Below are 22343 nucleotides of genomic sequence, written 5' to 3' on the forward strand. Positions count from 1 at the left end.
TCATTTGTTACATTTGTAGACTCCCCCACCCTTCTATAAAAGTTCTCAGAGCAGTGATGCAATAAAATACAAAATAAAACATCAGCAATAAAAAAAAATGAAACCAACAGTATCTTCTTCAACCAAGCCTCTTGCTAATTAATATTCTGTGGCCTTTAAATGTGCTTGTGGGGGTATTGTTTTTAACTGTTTATTTTGTGCTTTTATCCTGTATTTTTATCTTGTGAATTGCCCTGTATATAAATCTAATAAAAAATAAGAATAACCAGTGGCAGCAGAACACATAGACACAAAACAACAAACAAAAGCACTGTCAGCACTACAGCCCCCACAGGTCAAATGGAACAGATGTATTTTCAGTAGGGGACAAAGGATGCCAGCAAGTGGAATAAACATACCTCCAACTGGGGAAAATTTCATCATTGGGGAGCCATGAACCCTTTCTGGGCCTCCAACATTTCTGCATGGCTAGAAATGGCTTCTTCGTGGCCCAACTCCATCTTGCCACATTTGGTAAAAAAATGTCATGCTATCTTCATGTAAAAACAGGCCATAAAGTCCCCTGCTATTTAAATGAGCACTAAGGATTGCAGTCTTAATTTTATTTGAGAAATTCCATTTTAAAGTTCATTTCTGTGCTGTTCTTTGTATTAGGAAGCAGGGCTGGAAACTGTTGTATGCTAACAATACACACGTTATTGTGCTTTAATACAAGTATGGGTCATTTTACTTAACCTTCCAGCTTGTTCTCTCCCACACACTCTCTTTGTGCCCAGAATTGTGCCCAGAAAGAAGTGAATGCTGACGTAGGTTTCAAAGTACTGGAATAAAACATTCATTGTGGCTTCAGCTAAGAGTCTGACTGCTACATTCTGAACCAGTTGCCGTTTCCAGATAAGCCTACCATGCAGCCTTACATCAAACTCATTGCAGGAACCTAACCTTGACATTTTTGCAGGATAATTAATGGTGACTAGGCTGTGCGTGCCTAAAGGATGACTTGGTTAGCACACTACCAGAGGTTTTTCTATATCAAATAATATGCGAGACAAGACAGAAGCATGCAGCTCCCCATGAGCAAAGGAGCAGAAATGCCCAAGACCATCACTTGAATCATCTCATCAGGTTGACTGAGCCATCTCAAAGTGATGTCCCCAGTTACCAACCCTGGCAGGAGATCCAAAATAATACCATGCTTTATGGCGTGAAAAACCATACAGGGTCATTCAGACAATAGTTGGCCCGAGGCAGGTTCATTCCCCAAAGCAGGCTAAAAGCCTAACTGGAAGAGTTCCAGATCATCAGCGTCATCCAAGAATCCCTGGTGTTGGGCTGCCATGGTACACTTAAGAACCTTGTTGATGATTGAATGATAATTATGTAACATGTCGGGATTAGAGAACGTTTTTCAGAAGCAGTCTTACAACTGCAATTCCTAAGCCACCTGGGGACTATTTCTTCTCTTAAATAGGCAGACATGCTGGCTGGGACTGGTGGGAGTTGTGGTCAACACAGGTAGGGGAATGCTGTTTGAGCCAGGGATGGCATAGATAAAGCATGCAAGGGAGTTGCCACAGTTCTATAACTTAAAATTCTTCAGCCAAGCCACTGTCACTGTTTGCTAGAAATCCCTTCAGAACCATCAGTTTCTGGGGGTGAACCAAACCAGTTGTCCAACACCCAAGTAGAGGCTTATTGACATTCTGATTCCAAAACTTGCAAGATAGTGAGTTGCCTAGAATCTGGCAAGGAAGTTGTTAGCATATCCGCCATTTAGTCATCAGTATCATGTTACATCAGTATCATTTTATCATTTAGTCATCAGTATCATTTTACAGTATCATTTTGTGGGACGCAGGTGGCGCTGTGGGTTAAAGCCTCAGCGCCTAGGGCTTGCCGATCGAAAGGTCGGCGGTTCGAATCCCTGCGGCGGGGTGCGCTCCCGCTGCTCAGTCCCAGCGCCTGCCAACCTAGCAGTTCGAAAGCACCTCCGGGTGCAAGTAGATAAATAGGGACCGCTTACCAGCGGGAAGGTAAACGGCGTTTCCGTGTGCGGCTCTGGCTCTGGCCAGAGCAGCGATGTCACGCTGGCCACGTGACCCGGAAGTGTCTCCGGACAGCGCTGGCCCCTGGCCTCTTAAGTGAGATGGGCGCACAACCCCAGAGTCTGTCAAGACTGGCCCGTACAGGCAGGGGTACCTTTACCTTTTATCATTTTACTCAACAGAAAACACCAAATAAGGACTATGACCTACCACATGCATAGGATCTAAAACAGAGTTCTTCAACCTTGGGTACCTGAAGTTGTTGGACTGCAACTCCCATCTTGTTTCATGGTCAGGAATGATGAAAGTTGCAGTCCAACAACATATGGAGACCCAAGGTTGAAGCAGGCTGGTTTAAAACAGCCTGGCACAACCCCCAGGTTGACATGGCAACAGCAGCAACTTATGAGGCAATTCACTGGTGAACTAACAGCTTCTGCCACTAAATCGGGGACAGGATTTCTCAATGCAAATCTATGTTCAGGAGCTCGCTTTCAAATATGGATTACTGGATGAGGACATTAGTGCAGAAACAGAGCTTCATTATACACATTGTAGTTCTCTGTATTTTCTAAAAGATGGTGCTTTAACATGCCCCACATGTGAGATTCACTCAGCCCTGCTAAATTCAAGATGGGAAACTACAATTGGATGGATTTTTGTTGCTTCAATCCCAAAATAACCTCTTTCTACCTCAATCCTTTATTATAGGTAACCACGCTAGCATATCTTAAAAACAAATTAAACATACATGGAAGCAACTCCTAAAATGAATACCGTGTGTAACTTTTTGAAATAAATGATATGTTTAAATGTCCTGTTTATTTATTAGGGGAAAATATATTATAGGATGCATCCCTTCTGTTTATTAACTACTTTGTGTTCATTTGGAAATGCATAGATTGTTGTCTTGATTTAATTCAGTGTATTTCTTTCTGTATTTTTCATCACAAGCCTATCTAAGCACACATAGATTAAATATGCATTAAATATTTACTATCTAAAAAAATCCTTAAAATAAAATATATCAAAGCAGAATAATAATCTCCTATGTCATCCAGGGACACTGAAACTTTATTGATCTACAAAATTAAATGAACACCCCAACCTTAAGTATACAGCTTGAAAGAAAATGGGATAGAAATAACCGTGATCTACTTTCAAGTGGGCTAAATATAATAATTAGCATAAGCGATGAAGTAGAGAGCTGGTGCTAACATAACATTTTGATGGATTTTCTGCTTGGTTTTCTGTGTGTCTGAAGCAGGGACACACAGCTGATTGCAGCAGCCACTTCTGTGACTAGAACAAAGGCATCTTGACATTTTTCTAGTCACAGAAAAAGGCAAGAAATATAGATTTGTCTGCATCACCCTAGGAGGTGGGGAGCATGTTGACTATGATGATACTTCCCAAAAACAACAATGTGCTATTGATCAAGTGAAAAAACAAAACAAACATTTTTTAAAAAATTCTTTCTAGAGAAATAAAATGAAAAAACGAACAAACGATAGATTACAAATAAGTAGAATGGAAAGTTCACCATATTAAAAAGTCAACTGCTCACTCATTCTTCTGCTACATGTTTCAACAAATGTACAGAGTACCTCAACTATTCGAAAAGAAAAGAAAAGAAAGTTATACCAGTGGTAGACAACATGGTACCCTCCAGATGTTACTGGACTACAACTCCCATCATCCCCCAACAATGTCTAGAGTTAAAGGAGTTGCCCAACAACATCTGGAGAGCAGAATCTTGGCTGCCCCTGCCTTATACCAGGTCGAAAACAATATTAAATTCAATGGTCATGTTTCAATATAACAGTTTAAGGCTGCAACCCAATACACAATGGAGCTCATGTTTGAGTAGGTGTGTATACAATTATGCAGATAGAGATAGAGATATGAATATGAATGCTACAGGCTGCTTATAATGCATTCTATATTTGTGTTCTATGGAGTTCTATAAAGTTATTCAGACAGCCCAGATATATCCCAAACAGTAAATACCACAGATTAAAGAGAGAAGCCTTATTTCTCTTTACATTTCTCACATTCTACTTCCAAGGCATTACAGAGCTTAATGTTAGCATGAAATAAAATGGAACTTTTGAAAGGGAAAAAGCTTGCAACAACCCAGAGCTGTTTTATTCTTTATGGAATTCCCCTACGGAGAACTCGTGAAAAACCTCTCCTGTTTCCTGAGCCAATATTCATCAGATTGCTTGGAACATTTTGTAGATTTGTTACTTCTTTCTTTCTTTCTTTCTTTCTTTCTTTCTTTCTTTCTTCTAAAATTATACGGTACCAAATGGACTGTTAAAACATATGTGCTTCAAACTGTCCTGTTTAAAATGTTTTGAGCAACCCAGAGCTGTTTTTAGTTACTTTATTGTGTGTGTTTTTGTTTTGTTTTGTTTTTTAAAGGTTTTAATGATCTTTTGTAGGCTGCCTCAGGAGGGCTTTGCCCTGAAAGGCAGCAACACATAAGCAGTTTAAATAAATAAATAAACTTTCTGAAACATTTTACATCAACTGAAACATCTGAACTGCCATCAGTATATCAAATGCTATTGGAATAGGTTTAGAATTTAAGGAGAAATAACCTCTGGCTGACTTTTGATGATACCCTGGGACTAGTGGTATAACAGATATTGACCCAAAAGTTCAAGATATGACTATTTAAGGACAATCAAGAGTAGAATAAACACATACATACACCATACAGGTCCAGGTACATTCTTGATTTCTGGCAACTGAAAATATTCAAACCAACCTAACATCAAAGAGCAAGTACAGTCCAGAAGATTCATCTCCTGAAAGACAGAAGTGCATCGCCTTGGAAATAAAACTTACCGCACAGACTAGGCAAAGTGGGTTTTTTTGTTTTGTTTGTTTAGGATAGAATAAAAGACCATACAAATTAAGCTCTATGACTGTGAATCTAACTGCAGGGATGGTGGTGCTGTGCTGCACCAGTTCTTTATGATCAAATAGGCAAGGCCACCAGGGCTATAGGTGAGAAAAATGGCATATCTGGTTAGACCCTTAGGGTATATCAGTACTATGTACAATTTGCATCAGTGCTATGCAGAGAGTACAAATTGCCACCAGTAGAACTGGTGGGATTCACCTAATGAACCCAGTCAGTAGAAGCTCTTCACGAGAGTTTTCACTTGCACAATGAAGCTTTCCCCCCCCCCCGTCCCCGCACCCCTGAAATTGGCTGGGGGTGGGTGGGATAACCCCTACAACAGCTGAGGAGCAGCGGGGGGGGGATTTTTCCATCTGGCAAGCTGATATGCTTGTGCAGACAGAACATTTGTAATAGTTCACGGTTGAATTCCACCCTAAGAATCTTGTGTGGAAACAGTGAATTTATTTGATTTGTCTACAAAGCTCAGACATTTTATACCAAATGCTCCAAAAACAAGACAGTGGTTGTACTATTTTGTTATCATGTAATCCAGAAAAGTAGGGCAGCTTTTGAATATGCCAGAGGGGGAAAAAATCTTTTGTGGCAGTTATTATGTGGACACGTTGGAAATGCTTGTTTGCATGTTGTTTTAAATAAGGATGAATTTGATGCTGCTTAGATCAATGAGGTAATAGCTCTTGTCAGCCATATAGAAGATATATGATGCTGTGAGGCTTGTCCCTAAACCTCTGCCAATACATTATGACCTAAAACTTTCCCTCCTATTGTGTATATAAGATTCTAAGCAAACAGTGCTATTAACACTAATTGAATGATTGGATATGTGATGTTGGCAGGAATCCACAAGCAACTGTGCTGAGACCCCAAATTCATTTTATTTGCTGATCTTTATTAAGCCATAAAATGGGCCAAATCTCCAGAGCTGAAAAGGTTTAAACTGTACATTTAGAGCAGGCAGAACAATTTTGAGCTCGGCTGGCTTCTTGTAAATGAGATTTCTGACACAGATCACAGTGGACAGAAGTATCCCTATAAAAAGTGGGTTTAAAAAAGAAAAGCGGGGGGTGGAGGTGGGGAAGCCAGATGACCCTGAACTCTGTTAGCAATAATGAATGCAAAGTACATGAAAGCTGTGCTCTCCTTCAAGGTCACAAAGTGAAAACACCAATTACTTATTTAAATCTTGTTGCTAATGAGTACGATTAGAGTGCTTTTTTTTAACAGGGGAAAATGGTTGGGGCTCATATAACCCTGCATGTTAAGAGAAAAATCTCTTGTTTAGCTATCTCTTCTTTTTTTTAAAGTATAAATGATTTGCAGAATGCTGCCAAAGTACTCAGTTGCAATTAACCTTATAAACTCATGTTTCTGTAGAGATATGTTATGTTCCCACCAATACAATTGCTTGACATACAAGGGAGAGGATGTTCATGGGCATTTCCCCCGTTTTCTTTGAATGGGTTTTGGGAGATTTTCATTTTTCATATACTTTGGAGTCAGATAGGCAAACATCCCCAGGGCACTGTGATGCTGTTTGTCTGTTAAGTGTGAGCTGTATTAACTTTGTTGGGACTGATATATCCCTAATGCACTGATAGACTAATGAGTTAGTTGGAATCACATTCAGCAGTGTGGCTGGGAAGTAAAGTGTTTGGCACAAAGACTCTCACCTGACTTTAGTGGATGGCTGTTTTTAGCTAAGCTAATTTTACCTATGATAATTTCATACCAGTAAAAATTCTGACTCTGTTGACTACTTTGTAGCATCATTAATTGTTTTCCCAGTGCCACTATCCCACTTTTGGTCCTGCTAGTGTTTAGCTTTTGCTGGGTCAGGATTGCTCTGACACAATGATATTGTTCTGCATGATTTTATGAACGTATACTATCAATTTGGTTGTGATCCTATAGCTCTGTCCAGCAGGCATAACTCAGGCTAGCATTGCATTGTTTGCCTCATTGATTTTTCTCAAACTAGCTGACAAGCAGCCTAATACAAAATGCCAAAAGAAAAGAATTGCACACATATATATGTAGTAGTAGTGTGTGTGTGTGTGTGTGTGTGTGTGCGTGTGTGTGTATTAAACTCCCATCCTCTAGAACTCTATATAATCTATGCAGATGCTGTGTAAATCATTCATCCAAAGTTGAAGTATGCTACTGAATACAGTACTTATTGTACAGTAGATTGTACAAAATGAATGCTGAAGCAGCAGTCATTGTGCCAGGATTTTGGCATGGTGGCTGGTTTGGGGTATCTAGAAATGGGGTCAGTGGGTTTTTTTTTTTTATTCTCCTCCCCCTTTTGATTTTGTTTGGTTGATTGATTGATTTATCCAGGGTAAATATGCTAGTCATGGTGGTTTACAGCATATATATTTTAAATAATACAATGTAATTAGAGCACCACAAAACAAAACAAAACAGACTCTCAGCAGCTGAAAATAATAAAAAATCTAGTATTTTAATCCAAAAATAAAAGCAGGAGTGGATAAGATGTTATGTAAAGAGACAATCCCTAAGGTATTCTGGACCTAAGCCATTTAGGACTTTAAAGCCATTTACAGCCTGATGCTGCCACAGTCAGATTCTGACAAATGCAGGACATTCTCCAATTTTAGTACAGTACAGCATTTAAAATCAAACGATGCTTATAGTCCTCGTAGCAATATTGCCAATGCTGGTTTTGCTGGTGCCTGGCAAATGGACACATGAGCTTTTAGCCTAATAAAATATATATCATACTCTTTCTGCATGATTCTGATTTTGACATCGTTCTAAGGTTCAAAAGTTAATTGGAATCTTTCATAGTTATGTGAGTTCTTTATAAAAAAGCAGTATAGTATAATGCCTGTGCTGAAATCAGCAATAGCATGCATTCATAACCTGTTCATTTTATAAGCTTGCCTCTTTTCCTAGATTACTTGAAACTGACTTTCCCATGCATAAAACAGGCATTACATCTGTCTATATGTGGATCTTTCCAAAGTTATATATAGAGGTGACTCGGGGAGAAGCTTATGCCTGTACCAGTAGCTGCTTAATAACTTAGGAGGTAGGATGATGGCACTGTCATGTCTAGTTACCTTCACTTCCCAATCCCCATATGAAGGCAAAGTGAAAAGAATGACACAAGATAATTAAGCATTTCAGTTTTCAAATGCTCTTTACTAGGAAAGCTAATTGCTTATTTCATAACCTTCAGTCCACCTCCCCCCACCCGCCAAATGCCATTCACATATGGTCTTCTCCATAAGCTCATTTTCTATTTAAACGTGATCTTATTTATGAAAGTTAAAAGGAGAATTGATTAACCTTCTGTTGGCTTTCTCTGCCATCTCTGAGGTTTATACCCTTGATCTCCTTTGAAATATTCTAATAGCTCCCCCTCCCCAACAGTTTAGATCTGTCCTTCCTTGACTTGGGAATGCTATCATATTTGTGTCCAATTAAAAAGCTATCCGAGAACAGAGAAACACTTTGCTTAGATTTTATTGGTTTTCAGCAAAGCATTACAGTATATATTTATATCTATCTATCTATCCATCCATCCATCCATCCATAATTGCTGAGTGACCCTCATTATTTGACATTCCCCCATTTCTACTGAAAAAAACTGCATTTTTGTATCTGAGACTGCTATCCTATTCATGTTTATATACCTTTTCCTTCACATAGTACTTAATATTCTACCTTCCCCTTTCATTGTATACTCTTATCTCAGATCCTTCTAAGTCCGTCTCATAGAAATAGTCCACTACATTTTCTTACCTAGTGATCCCTTCTACATCTTATTATTTTAAAGAGAAACTGAGCTATCTTTGGAGGGTTTTATCTTCAAAAAAGGAGAGCTTCCCTGTAAAACCACAGGGAGATTGTGCAGTTCCTTTCTTGCTGATCCAAATGAAAGCTAGACAAGGATTAGTAGGTTCATGATTTTGGCCCCTACAAATATCACAAGCAAAATATTGCAGGTGAGAAGAGAAGGAGCTAAATGGGCTGGCAGAGGAGTTTGCACTTTTGCACTGTAAAGGGAAACCTCAGGAGACACATTGACCAGAGGGTCAAACCTTCAGGAGAAAGCCCCTGTCCCCCAAGAGTCTGAAATCTTGTCTCATGGTTTCATTACCATCCTAGGAGTTTATCTCAGTGAAGACCTTACTTGGAAAATCAATACAACCCAGGTAGTTAAGAAAGCCCAACAGAGACTCCATCTCCTCAGAGTATTGCGAAAGAACGATGTCAATCAACATTTGATGATCTCCTTCTACCCGTCCACAATAGAAAATGTCCTTTCATACTGCATCACAGTGTGGCACGCTGGTTTGACATCAACTGATAGGAAGTACCTACAGAGTTTGGTGAATACAGCACAAGATATTATGGGCTGTCCTGTGAATCCACTGGATGACATTGCGGAAGAACGTTGCCTCAGGAGAGTGAGGAAATTTCTCAGAGATGATTCACACCCTGGCCGGCACTTTCTTGATCTCCTGCCCTCAGGCAGAAGATATAGAAACATGATTAGTCCCACCAACAGGGTAAAGAACTGTTGAAATTGCAGTGTCCCAAGCACAGCGGAATGATGAGGAGTACGTGCCACATACTCTATATTACTTTATTTACACTTCAAAGCTGGTAGATTACAGAAAAACATCTTGCCTCTGCCGGAGCAGAGAAAGCAACCTCTCTCCTCTGAAGCATGGAGAGAACACTGTGTGAAAAACAGGAAACCAGTGTACGTCACATCTAGTCTCCTTTCCCGTGGGAAAACCCAACAGCAACTCTGACTGGAATGTAAACATTGTCTTGTGACAAGCATTTCGCTGCACAGTGAAGAGAGCAGAAACCAACATCCTCCCCCTTTCTGTGAACATCACTGGGCAGCGTGTTCGTACAATATCAGTACAAACCCAACTTCTGCACATAGGTACAGTGTTGATCCCTTGATACAATCTTGGACAATACATCAGCAGGAATTTCATTACCTGGCATATAGGACACCGTTACGAGTCCCTTCTGAATACGTTCCCTAGCATGTTGCACCTTCAATTGCAAGTGCTTCGTGCTTTGCTTACAACCTTCAGAATTCAGCAAAGCCAAACATGCTTTGTTGTCCTGGTAAACCTGGATTGGACATTTGACAGGAATTTTCATGTCTTTGCACAATTGTAACAACCATTCACAATCTTTGAGTGAATAAGACAGTGCATTCAGTTCAGCTTCACAAGTACATAAGCTAACTGTTGTTTGCTTCTTGCATGACCAATCAAATAGACCCTGATTGTACATATAGCAAACTCCAGACGTGCTTTTCCTGTCTGTAGTGTCACTTCCAAAACTTGCATCTGCAAATATCTCAAGACCACCAGACTTCTGATTGTTAAATCTCAGTCTGTAATGCATAGTGCCTTTCAAATAGCGCGCTATGCGTTTCAGAGCTTTCCAATCCTTAACAGTAGGATTGTTGACTTGTCTGCTTAGCAAATTACAGCTAACAGCAATGTCTGGTCTTGAACATCTGGCAATGAAGTTTAGCTTGCCTAGCACACTTCTGTACAGTGTAGTGTCAGAAAATGCTTCTTCAGTGTCATCTACCTGATAACCTGTTGTCATCGGTGTGTCTACAGGGTTAGCATCCATCAGGTTTAGTTTGCTTAACACATCAGCAATTTTCCGTGACTGGTGTACTAGAATGTTACCAGCTTGATCTCTCTCTATTTCAAGAGATAGGTAGTTGTTTACCTCACCAAGATCTTTCATGTCAAAGTGTTTTTTCAGTTGAGCTAGGGCGTTATTGTACATTGTGACATCATCCCAAAAGAATAAAAGATCATCAACATAAAACAAGCAATACAGCTTCTTTTGCCCCTCTTCTTTGACAAATACACATGGATCAGCTTTTCCTTGCTTAAAACCTAGAGAAAACAATACTTCAGTGAGTTTTGTGTGCCAACACTGTGCACTTTGTTTGAGACCATAAAGGGACTTCTTCAGAGCACAAACAAATCCCTGTTTTACCTGTACGCCATCAGGTGGAAGCATATAAAGTGATTCATCTAGAGATCCGTACAGAAAAGCTGTATTCACATCATGGTGACTAATGTGTAGATTTTCCTCTGCAGCTAGCTTGAGCATAAGCCTAATGCTCTCATACCTCACTGTGGGTGAGTAGGTCTCGTGATAGTCTTCACCTGGTACCTGTGCAAAACCTCTGGCTACCAATCTGGCTTTGTGTCTGACTATCTTGCCATTTTGATCAGTCTTCGCTTTGAAGACCCATTTGCTTCCAAGCAGTTTCATTCCTGGAACTACTGGAACTAGTTCCCATGTTTTGTTCCTTTCCAAGGAATCAAGCTCAGCCTTCATGGCATTTAACCATGGCTCAGCTTCCTTTGAATCCAAATCCTGGATTTCTTGGAAACTTGAAGGTTCAAATACCTTCTTGGAGCTTTTAACAGCTGTTACTGCTATCTTGGCAAACTCATCAGCAAATCTCTTTGGAGGTCTGCCTTTTGTGGCTCTCTGTGACCTATGAATTAGCCTTAGGTCTTCAACACTCTCCTCTTCCTTCTTAGGAGAAAAGTGACCTATTGTGAACAATGGTTCCTCCAATTCTTGATCAGAGCTTTCAGAGGGTCGCATAGAGGCTTTCGCACTCTTGAAATCCTCTGAATCACCCGATTCAGTTTCAGACTCAGAATCAGAACCTTCATCAGTGGGTGTGGGTTGCTGTGGCTGCTTTTGAGTATCCTCAGTCTCATCACTGTCATCAGGATAACATTGGAAAATTCCCACATTCTCCCCCCACTTGGCATTGTACTCAACACTTCTTGTGAGCTTAATTGTCTTTGAGTCAGTCATCATTATTCTGTAAGACCCTTTCTGATAACCTAGAAAGATACCATGCAATCCACGCTTGTCTAACTTGGAGCTTTGTGGTGTGTGAACCCACATGTCAGAACCAAAAATTTTCATGTGTTTGATTTATGGCTTTTTGCCAAACATCTTCTCATAGGGGGTACAACCAATTGCTGGAGATAACCTGCGATTATAACTGTAAACAAAACACGAGAGAGATTCGGCCCAATAACTCACTGGAAGATTGGCATCATGCAGCAAGGTTTTTAACCCTTGAAGCAATGTCTGATTTGCCCTCTCGCAAAGTCCATTCTGCCATGGCGAGCGAGGACTAGACAAATCGTGTTGAATTCCTTTCTCAGAGAGAAAAGCTTCAAACTTCTGAGAAGTGAATTCCCCCCCGCGATCAGTGAAAAGAACTTTTATCTTCTTACCATGCACATTTTCCAACCAAGCACAGAATTCCTTGAACCTTGGAAAAGCCTCTGATTTCTGCTTGAGATTGTACACATATATATACCTGGAAAATGCATCAATGAGAACCATGAAGTACCTATTTCCACCCAAAGAGGGCGCTAGTGGTCCAACCAAATCAGCATGAACAATTTGGTATGGTTCTGTAGCTTGCCTACTAGACACCTTACCTTTCGCAGCCATTTTCACCTTGTTTGCTGCGCATGCCTTGCACTTCATGTGGTACCTGCAGGGTTTAATAGTCATACCTTCAACCAAGGCAGGCATTTTAGATACTGCCTCAAAATTCAAATGACCAAATTTTCGATGAAAATCATGAATACATTCTGCATGCAAACTTTTGTTAGAACCTGCAATGCAACAAGTGTCATCCTGCACAACATCATCATAATACAAAACATAATACAAAACGATCAACATATTCAGCATGCAATACATAATCATTTTTCTTTGTGATGATGCACCTTTTGTTCTTAAAGGAAACGTCAATTTTCCGCTCATTCAGCTGTCCAACGCTGAGCAGATTATGTTTGGCATCCGGTACATAAAGCACATCCTGTATCGATAAGTCCAAACTGTGAAGAACAACAGTTCCGTAGCCTTTACTGGGGATTGTGTGGTCATCCGCCTGGTGAATTGCACCTTCCTGCGGTGTAAAAGACACGAACAGTCGCTTATCGTTGCACATGTGATGGGTCACCGCTGAATCAACAACGAAGAAAGATCTAGACGTCTTCTGGACCTTTGCAACCTTTGGAGCGAAGTGTGAGACCATTGCCTTGTGCTGCGTTGTCCTGGACACCGGACCTTTGCCTTTGCTCTGGCCTCTTCCACGCGATGAGCTTCCGCTGCGCTGCTCTGTCTTGGCCCTGGGATATTTGCATTCCCTCTTCATATGGCCTAGACGTCCACACAAGTAGCATTTCACTGCCTTCAAAGCTTTGGCGCCATCTGGTGGTTCCACTGCACTCTGGGATGACGTCTGTGAAGACTCCCCCTTACCCATGCAGCTATCACCCTGGCGGTCTGCTTCATTCTGAATCATGGCAGTATCACAGGCTACTCTGAGCTGAGCATGTGGCTGATTGGCATCAGATTCCCCACGTGCATCAGCCAGCCTTCTGCAGCTAGCCATCATGACTCTGGCATTAGCCTTCTGCGTCATCTCTGCTGCTTTAAATCACGCTGTGTCACTGCTGCAGCTGCTTTATTCCAAAAGCACTTTTAAAAGGTACTTTCGGTTTCCCCCAGCACAGGAGCTTGTTCTTTTGAGCCTTTGCCTGTGCCCGGCAAAATGGCCATAAAAGTTCAGAGTCCAGCCATAAAGCCATTAATTAGAAGCTGGCAGGCTGCCCGGAGCATGAGCACATACCTCATCAATCATCTTGACGGCAGATACCGTCCGATCCGTCCCTCTGCATTCCGATCCTTTTGCCGGCATTCAGATGACTGCGTCTTTCTTCTGGGCCCCATAACCAGGAATGTTGAAATTGCAGTGTCCCAAGCACAGCGGAATGATGAGGAGTACGTGCCACATACTCTATATTACTTTATTTACACTTCAAAGCTGGTAGATTACAGAAAAACATCTTGCCTCTGCCGGAGCAGAGAAAGCAACCTCTCTCCTCTGAAGCATGGAGAGAACACTGTGTGAAAAACAGGAAACCAGTGTACGTCACATCCAGTCTCCTTTCCCGTGGGAAAACCCAACAGCAACTCTGACTGGAATGTAAACATTGTCTTGTGACAAGCATTTCGCTGCACAGTGAAGAGAGCAGAAACCAACAAGAACAGCTTCTATCTGTGGGCTGTTAGGCTGCTGAATGAAAAGATAACAACAGGGTAACTGACTTTCGGGTTTGGTGAGTGTGCGTCAGTAAACGAGGGGAATTAAGACTAAGAGAGCTGAGTGGGGGGTGCTCATGTAATCTCACTGTATACAAGTGACAATAAAGTATTTAAATTTAAATTCAATTTAATGGTGGAGACAGAAGTTGTGCTTGCTATGGATGTCACAGAATGCAGGAATTAGGGTAACACCACACAGAAGAGAGACACTAGCACATTTCCTATGCGCACCACTTATATCCTCTTGTGAGTCCTTGCCCCTCTTCCAGTGTACAGCACTAAATGAGTTGTGAAGGATGCTGCCATCTGAATCCATCCTTTAGTTTCTGAATGCATCATTAATTCCAAATGCACATCCCTTGCAGAATTAAGTGGTGCATGTGGTTCATTGGGAGACTCATCCTCTAGAAACTTGGTCTCTTCTTTTAAGTGTCATTTATTTCATTTCAGGTTGTTGTTTTTTTATTAACACCAAAGTTATGGTACCTCAGGAAGAAAAATATATATGCTTGTTTGCTTGGCCATTTTTCAAGTCCTACCCTTTTGTTTTGTTTTTAACTTAACTGGCTAAAGGTGTTCTTGCAATTTGCCTCAAAAAGATTTGTGCTGCAATTTACTATGGTAGTGGTACAAGGATCATTTGCAGTTGATTGCTCTTGTGTATTAGCCCATTCCATTCATTGAAATAGCATAATAGCCAATACATAAAGCTTCTTAGCCCATTGCCTTCTCCCCAGACTTGGGTGGCCCCACCATCCCAGAGCAGTTGTAATTCACAGAAATATGACCACTACTTCACTGATGGAGCAAGAATTCAACCACTGTGCATCTCCCTGGACACCACTGATGTGTCTGGAGACCCTGACACACACATTGCCCTGAGAACGAATCTTTTGTTACATAGCATCTGCTGGCCTTTCTCTTTGACCTTGAGTTTTGAGCCTGATTCTGATGGAACTATCACAGAGTTTAGCAAGTTGCCCTGAAATGGCATGGGATACATTCTCCAACACCAAGGTACTCTAGGTTGTTCAAGACTATTGATAAGGGTGACTCCAACCCTTTGGCTTCATCCTTTTGGGTTGGTGCATAATTTAGATGCATACTGTACCAACAAGGATGAAGGAATGCAAAAGTTTATTGTATCTCCTCCGAGTTTACTTCAGCATATAAAGTATTTCCTGTCACCTATAATATCATTTTAAGCCATTTTAGGAATTGTCAGTACCCTTTCAATACATGACATGGACAACTGGCTTGATTTTCAGATCAGCAAAGTTAAAATCTGCTGTAAATTCAATAAGAAACAAATTAGAGTATGTTGTTTAAGCCTTGAAAGTTTGATTCATAGTGCACTGAGAAAACCAATATAATGACTTATAATGACTGTATATAATGACAATATACATTTTACAGTGTATATCTATACCACACACATGTAGCAAGCAAAGGGAACATCTTTTTTCTCCTGTCATCTCCCTAAAAACACATTGGAGTCCTCTGCAGTGTTTTGTGCTTCATCTTGTGGCATGAAGGAATAAGGATATATTCTTTGTGATGTTTGAAGAGGACAGCATGGGGAGGTACGCTCATATATTTGAAGTGTGCCACAGCTTTCCTCTTTCCTCCTCCTCACAGCATCAGTTCTGATCCAACAGTGATGTGACTCCTCCTCAGTCGTTCTCTTGGTATTTAGCTGCTGAGATCAAGATTTGGGCTATAGATGCAAAGAACTGAAATGTTCATTGTAGTTTGTGTGAAAGAAGAAGCTGAATTGTACTGACTCTCTTTCTTCAGGCGGAGTCAGGTGATGAAGATCCATGTTTGCATCTTCTTCAAAGAAGTGAGTTCCCTGTTTGGGTTGGGGGGAAGGCAGCCTTTATTCACATATACTGTATAGGTAGAAACATTTAGAATGAGCCAATTGAGCGGTTGGTCATTAAATATATGTCAGGTTGAAAAGGGGCAGAAGTCCAGCTGACAATATCACAGACTGCTGTGGACACTGGCTGATTTAGGGCAATGGATGCAAGTTTAATTTTGGGATGTTATTAGAAGGTTCACACAGAATTCATACAGAAATATATTATAATCTATTTTCTTATTTCAGAGGTAGCTTTTAACAGGTGTGGGAATGTCATGTCAGAGGAAAGGGCTTGTTTTTATTTTTGCTTTCAATAGTCACCTTTGTCTAGTAGCATCCATTTGGCTCCAACCTACATGTTGGCAGGAATCTGAATTGTCCTTCCACAGGTATTTCTCTTCCTTTTCAGTTGATAATCTACTCTTTATTCTTCACTCATTTCTGAATGGAGAAAAAAAATAACAATAATTGAAGTATTTCAGAGTGTCACTATCTTCATTATAGATCTTAGATCATTTTCCTCAATATTTTCAGTAATAGGGCTGAGGACTTATTTCAATGAAACAGGTTTCTAGACCACACAGAGTGGGGCAGAGAGGAGGAAGGATTTTTATTTGAAAATCATACTTAAAATCATGGAGCGGCTCTGAATTTTGCCTGTGAACACATTTGAGCAAAAGTACAGCATTTAGGTTATGTTTGAAAATATGACACACACCCTACCAAAAATGTTTTATTCTGTTTCTGTTAGCTGTTGTTCAGCCATCATTCCATCTGTCTTCTACACCTCTTCTAAAACCTTTACCTTCTTTCTCCATTCCACATATAATTCTATAAACCACTATCATATCATCTCTTACTTGCCTTTTTTTCTAAATTAAAAGTCCCAAATGTCACAACCTTTATTCATAGGGGAGCCCCTGTACCCCCTTGGTCATTTTAGTTGTCCTTTGCTCCCTAATCCAAAATTTTAAGGGGAGAATAGCTTCTCATCTGGCCAGTGCAAGAGGCTTTGCTAATAGCGCTTTCAGATTCATTCACACAGTTTATAAGTACTCCCAAGCTTAGAAGAAAAGCAGCCAACTGAAATATGGCCGTAAACTGTTAATGAATTTATGAAAGGTGTGCCTGTTTACCTCATTAGAGAGGTGTGAATTCTCCTTTCTTTCAGGGGCATTTTTCAGTTCCCATCTTCTGCAAAAATATTCAGGAAAAACAACACCCTCCCCCTTTTGAACCAGCCCTGTAGAAGCCATAGCCGCTGAAATGACTAAAGCACGACTTTTTTCTTTCGCTGGGATTTTTGTACAATTGGGTTGGCAGCCCTGTATATCTTTAATGGCCATGCTACCTAGAGCTGCCATTGTTGCTATTAACAGCAGGTATTCTGCTCTCATACCAGTTACCGGTTTTATTCTTTTGTTTTTCACCTCAGATGGTGCCTTTCTTTTGGCTGTTTAATGGCAACTTTGCTACAGAACTCTATGGGGCAACCTATCCCCGAAAACTTCTTTAGCCCTGTGCAGAGACATCTAAGAGCTTTTCTCCCTGAGTTCCCAGCAGGAGATTCCTACTTGCTTTGTATGTTCCAGCTAACACAAATGTACTTAGGTCCTGACTCCATTGCTAGGAGCCAGTCTAATGAGCTGTCACATGGAGATGCTAATGGCAAGGCAGACTGATGTCCTTTGCCTGTTTGCATGATCCCACCTTTAGAGTCCACATAATGTTGCAGGTCTTAGACTCTAACTTTAGTATATTTGTTATATTTTAAAGTATATTATATATGTTGTTTGCATTCAAAGGTACCGTATCTCTCCGTGTATAACACACCCTCGTGTATAAGACACCCCCTCTTTTTTGGGACTAAAAATTGAGAAAATGGGGGGAAATTGCCCAGTGTTGTTGAGCTTTTTTTTCAGGGAGGGGAATGCACAGACTCATTGAGCTTTGGGGGGGAGGGGGTTGCTGAAGATCGCTCACCCACGAAACCACCAAATGTCTGAACTCTTGCCGAGAGCAAGCACCAATCAACCGCCCTATTGCCGCAGCTGCCAACTGCCAGAGGACCTTGATACACCCACCAATAACCCACAAAAAGGCAACTGACAATCTCCTACTCACTGCAGCCACCAATCGCCCATCCCAACTCTCCACTATCCGTGTATAAGACAAGCCCCAATTTTTAGCATAATTTTAAAATAAAACAACAATGTCTTATACATGGAAAAATATGGTATCTTCTTGCATGTGCTATCAGATCCATTGTGACATAGCTCCGTGTCCACAACTTAATGAGCTCAAGGCTGCCATTTTTCAAATGCTCATGAGATCTGAATAGGTTTTGTTACTTCCAAGCTGTGCATACACTGGTTTTTCTCCTCCTCTACTTGCCCTTTATTCATGTTACATTTAGCAAGTCGCTATGTGCTCAGACTGCTTCAGTCTGTGATTTGGGTTCCAATCTGCTTTGTTTTCCCTATTCACTCGCACGGCAAGTTTTCGGTGGGGAGGGAGAAACTATAACTTTTTTACCATTTGGAAAATTTGCAGGAAAAGCTTTGCCATGCTTCTTGGTAATACTGGAAGCCTGTGGTGAGGTGTGCTTGTGTTGTATGTGTTTTGGATTTGTATCCATCCATGTCACATCAGATGTACACTTCTTCAAACTGGCACAAAGCAGATGTGGGAAGAAATGTGACATGAATGGCCTTCCATTTCACCACAAACTTCCAATGGCAACAAATGAACTCGTGCTACATTTGAGGGCAGCTTCTGGCTGCATAGAATATGCTCAATATTATTAACATTGTCATTTATTAAATTTGTATACCACCCTTCTGTTCTGTCCCTGAAGTATAGCTTTAGACACTTCACTTTAATAGATGCAAGCACCTCTTGTGAGATTCAAGGGTGTTTGGCATAAAATAGTTAAAATATTGCAGAATAAGGATGGTTGGCTATGAAAACAATCAGGACATGTGGATATTGTGATATTACATAATGCATCTTCATGTAAGCATGACACATTGAAAACTGACTGAATTTCAGAAAGGCATCCAGAATTTTCAGATCAGGTGTGGATTTGACAGATCTACAGTGAATGAGTAGAATTCTGAACCACTCTCAACTGACCATTTCATCTGCTAACTGTCTCAAAAGAGTTGTGCTCCTTTCCCATTATATAGGTAAAGCTCATGTAGTAGAATCATAAATATTGTGTAGGAAACCAGAAATATAATAAACACCCATTTTATCTACCATGATAGCAGATATTCCAATATACTAGGGGTATGTAGTGACCACCAGATTCAACTTCTGTCTGTATTTGACGTGTTTGGAAACAAAATGACCTGTTTCAGGGTTGCTGTGTGTCATTCCAATTCAATTTGTTATTCAGGTCCTAAATTGATGTTTTAAACCCAAAAAAGAGAACAGTAGCATGTGCCTCCTCATTTCTTACTACAGCTGGTTAGACATCTCATAGTGGTTAGCCAACTGTGGAATGAGTCATGCAACCATTTTTTTTTTAAGTGATGGAGGCATCTCAAAGTGACTCTCAACCTCAATATACTAGTAAAATAGCCTTGTAAAAAGGATATTCCACATGACCAAATCACTACTCTGATAAATTGCTGAACACATTTCAGAACTTAAAATCCAAATCCTTTTGTGTTTAAACAATCAGGTTGCCTATTCCAGGGCTGCTGAAAAACTGCACTTTGGGCATCTGTTGGATTTTCATATCAGACAATATATGCATCCAAAGGCGTAGAAGTGGAATGTTCATATATCCAGGAATTGGGCAACAGTTTCCTCTCTTTGTGCCAAATCACTGATATGTGAAAAATAAGCCCTGAGGTCCAATTCAGAATCCTTTTCTGTGCAGCATGCAGTGAGAACTCTGGAAGAAAGCTCATTTGAGATGAGTCATTTGACATCCAAATGGGAATTCTGCAAGACAGATGAATTTTCCTTGAAAATTTCACACCATCCCTGGTTCCATGTCACATTTAGTGCTCAGGTTTCTGATTGCAGATGAGTCTCATTTAAATCTTACACTGCTCCTTATGCTACATGACAACATCAGCACTGTTGTTTCAACATATAATTGGCTATGCTGAATAGATGTTTTAATGGTGAAACTAAAATCTGATATTATCACGGTCATATTGTGATCATGGTGTTTGCTTTTATTAGTCTGGTTGAGCATTTTCTTTCACTATTGTTACGAATTTTGAAGTCTTTTCATTTCTTTCATTTTGGTGAAGCAGCACCCTCTCTGCATCTGTTGAATTGTGAAGAATGTGGATACATTAACCTAGAAAAGGTCTACCTTTCTAACATTATGACAAGTATTTGTAAATGCTTCAAATTCCCAAATTCCCACTTTTCAGATCTACTGAAATTCTAACTTTTAGGCTTCTGCACTACCAAAAATTTGGAAATTCTCTTGTCAAACAGCTCAATCTCATCTTTCCTATTTCTGCCTTTCCTTTAAATTCATTTCATTTGTTGCATGAATAGGCTAGTCTTTCCAACGATCAAGACGTATGGCAGTTGTAGTCCAAAACATCTAGAGGCAACAGTTTAGGGAAATCTGGAATAAAGTGTTTACATGTGTGTTTCCTGAGCTCTGTACTAGTAATAAGAACCCTCCATTTGAAGTAACAGCTCTACCAAGATTCATGCAGTTTTTATGTGGTCAAAAATGAGTTCCATATATGCAAGAGAATCAGCTTTTCATTGATCCACATTGAGACCAAGGTGACCATAGTGGCTAGGAGGGTGTGTTTCCAGCTTCAGCACTTCGCCAGCTAAAGCTTTACCTGCATAGGGATCCATACTTTGGCAACTTCCATATTAGACTGTTGCAATACTTTTTAGGTGGGGATTGCCTTTGAATATCATTCAGACCCTGCAAATAGTACAGAATGCTAGTCACAAAGTTTTAAGGACATAGTTGAAGGGAAAATAAGCTATGATCTTCAAAAGACAATCTACCAGTGGTTGTAACTTTGTAAACCATATTAATATTTATACGACAATTTTATGTCACTTTCCAGCACTTGCAATTTTTTTTTTTTAAATCAAAATATAATGCAGGTTATCAAGTGATAAGTAGAATTGCCAAGTAGATAACCTAGCATGTGGGCATTCTGCAGGTTTAATTGCATCCATTTTACTTTATAATAAAAAGGCTGAATTTGGTGGATGGATCCTTCAACTCTGACTGCAGCCTGCATTGCAACCCCAAGATTATCCACTCTCTCATCTATCACTGTGCCAACAGATTTAACATTTGCTTGGTTACACTGCTTCCATTATACCAATATTAGTGGCTTTCTACTAATCACTATTCTTGATCAAGTATTTTCTTTCTCATTACTGTTTTATTTTTATAGTGATTCTTACATATTTGAATATGGACTTAATTTTTGCCCAACAACTCAGTCATTAAGATACTGTCCATTCAATAATACTGGCTCCATGAGCAATTACAATGCATAAGTAAAAGTCATTATGGTATCTGTGTTTTCTGTCTCAAAAGTACTGTGCATTTCTGTAGGGGTGGCTATTTTTATGCCTTCGGAGCTGTATATATAACTGGTTTTGGCTACTCTATATGAAAACTTTTGAGCTATTGTTATACAACATTTGGAGAGGACATAAACTGTGTGTGAACATTTTATTGACAGGAAGATGTGCTAAGTTATGCCCTGCAGAACTATGTGTCTGAAGGCCACCTAAGGCATATTTGTACTTCCTGCTGTTGCTTTGTGTCAGAAAGTGGAAAGAGGAAATAGAAATTACTTAGGACTGCTCGGCATATTTTGGAAAAAAATGAGTTCTTGTTTCCCTACCAATGTGAACCTATGGAAAACACTTTGCTGTATGGAAGGTGGTCATGTGTCTAAGCATAAACGTTTTCATTTTTGTTGGATTGTGATCCCAATTGATTCAAACCCTTGGCTAACTTTGTAAAGGAGGCTCAAACCATACTGAAAAAGGGCTGAAAGTGCCTCTTTTACCTCTCTGAATCAGTCTTTGAAAAACATGAGAACTCATTCTCAGGAATATTGAGTCTCAATCTTAATTATTTGAAAATGACTTTAAAGTGTTCATTCGAAAGGTGCTGTACCTAATAATAATAACCTCCTGCAATTTTATGAGCTGCATATCTTGGAGCCTCTTTTCCTCCCACATATGCACATTTATTCATTTTAGGCCATATTTTACTTATTTCATGTTTTAGTTTTACCACTAAATAACGATTCAGTATTGTGTATACATATATCAAAGAAGATTTATA

General features: G+C 40.0%; 1 protein-coding gene across 5 annotated transcripts in view; it reads left to right on the top strand.

Annotated features, from left to right (window-relative positions):
* Positions 1–22343, top strand: part of LRRC4C (leucine rich repeat containing 4C) — a 621269-nt gene that overhangs the window by 540066 nt on the left and 58860 nt on the right. The gene's annotated exons all lie outside the window — the stretch shown is intronic.

The sequence above is a fragment of the Podarcis cretensis genome, assembly GCF_951804945.1.
Source record: "Podarcis cretensis genome assembly, chromosome: 1".
Taxonomy (NCBI): Eukaryota; Metazoa; Chordata; class Lepidosauria; order Squamata; family Lacertidae; genus Podarcis; species Podarcis cretensis.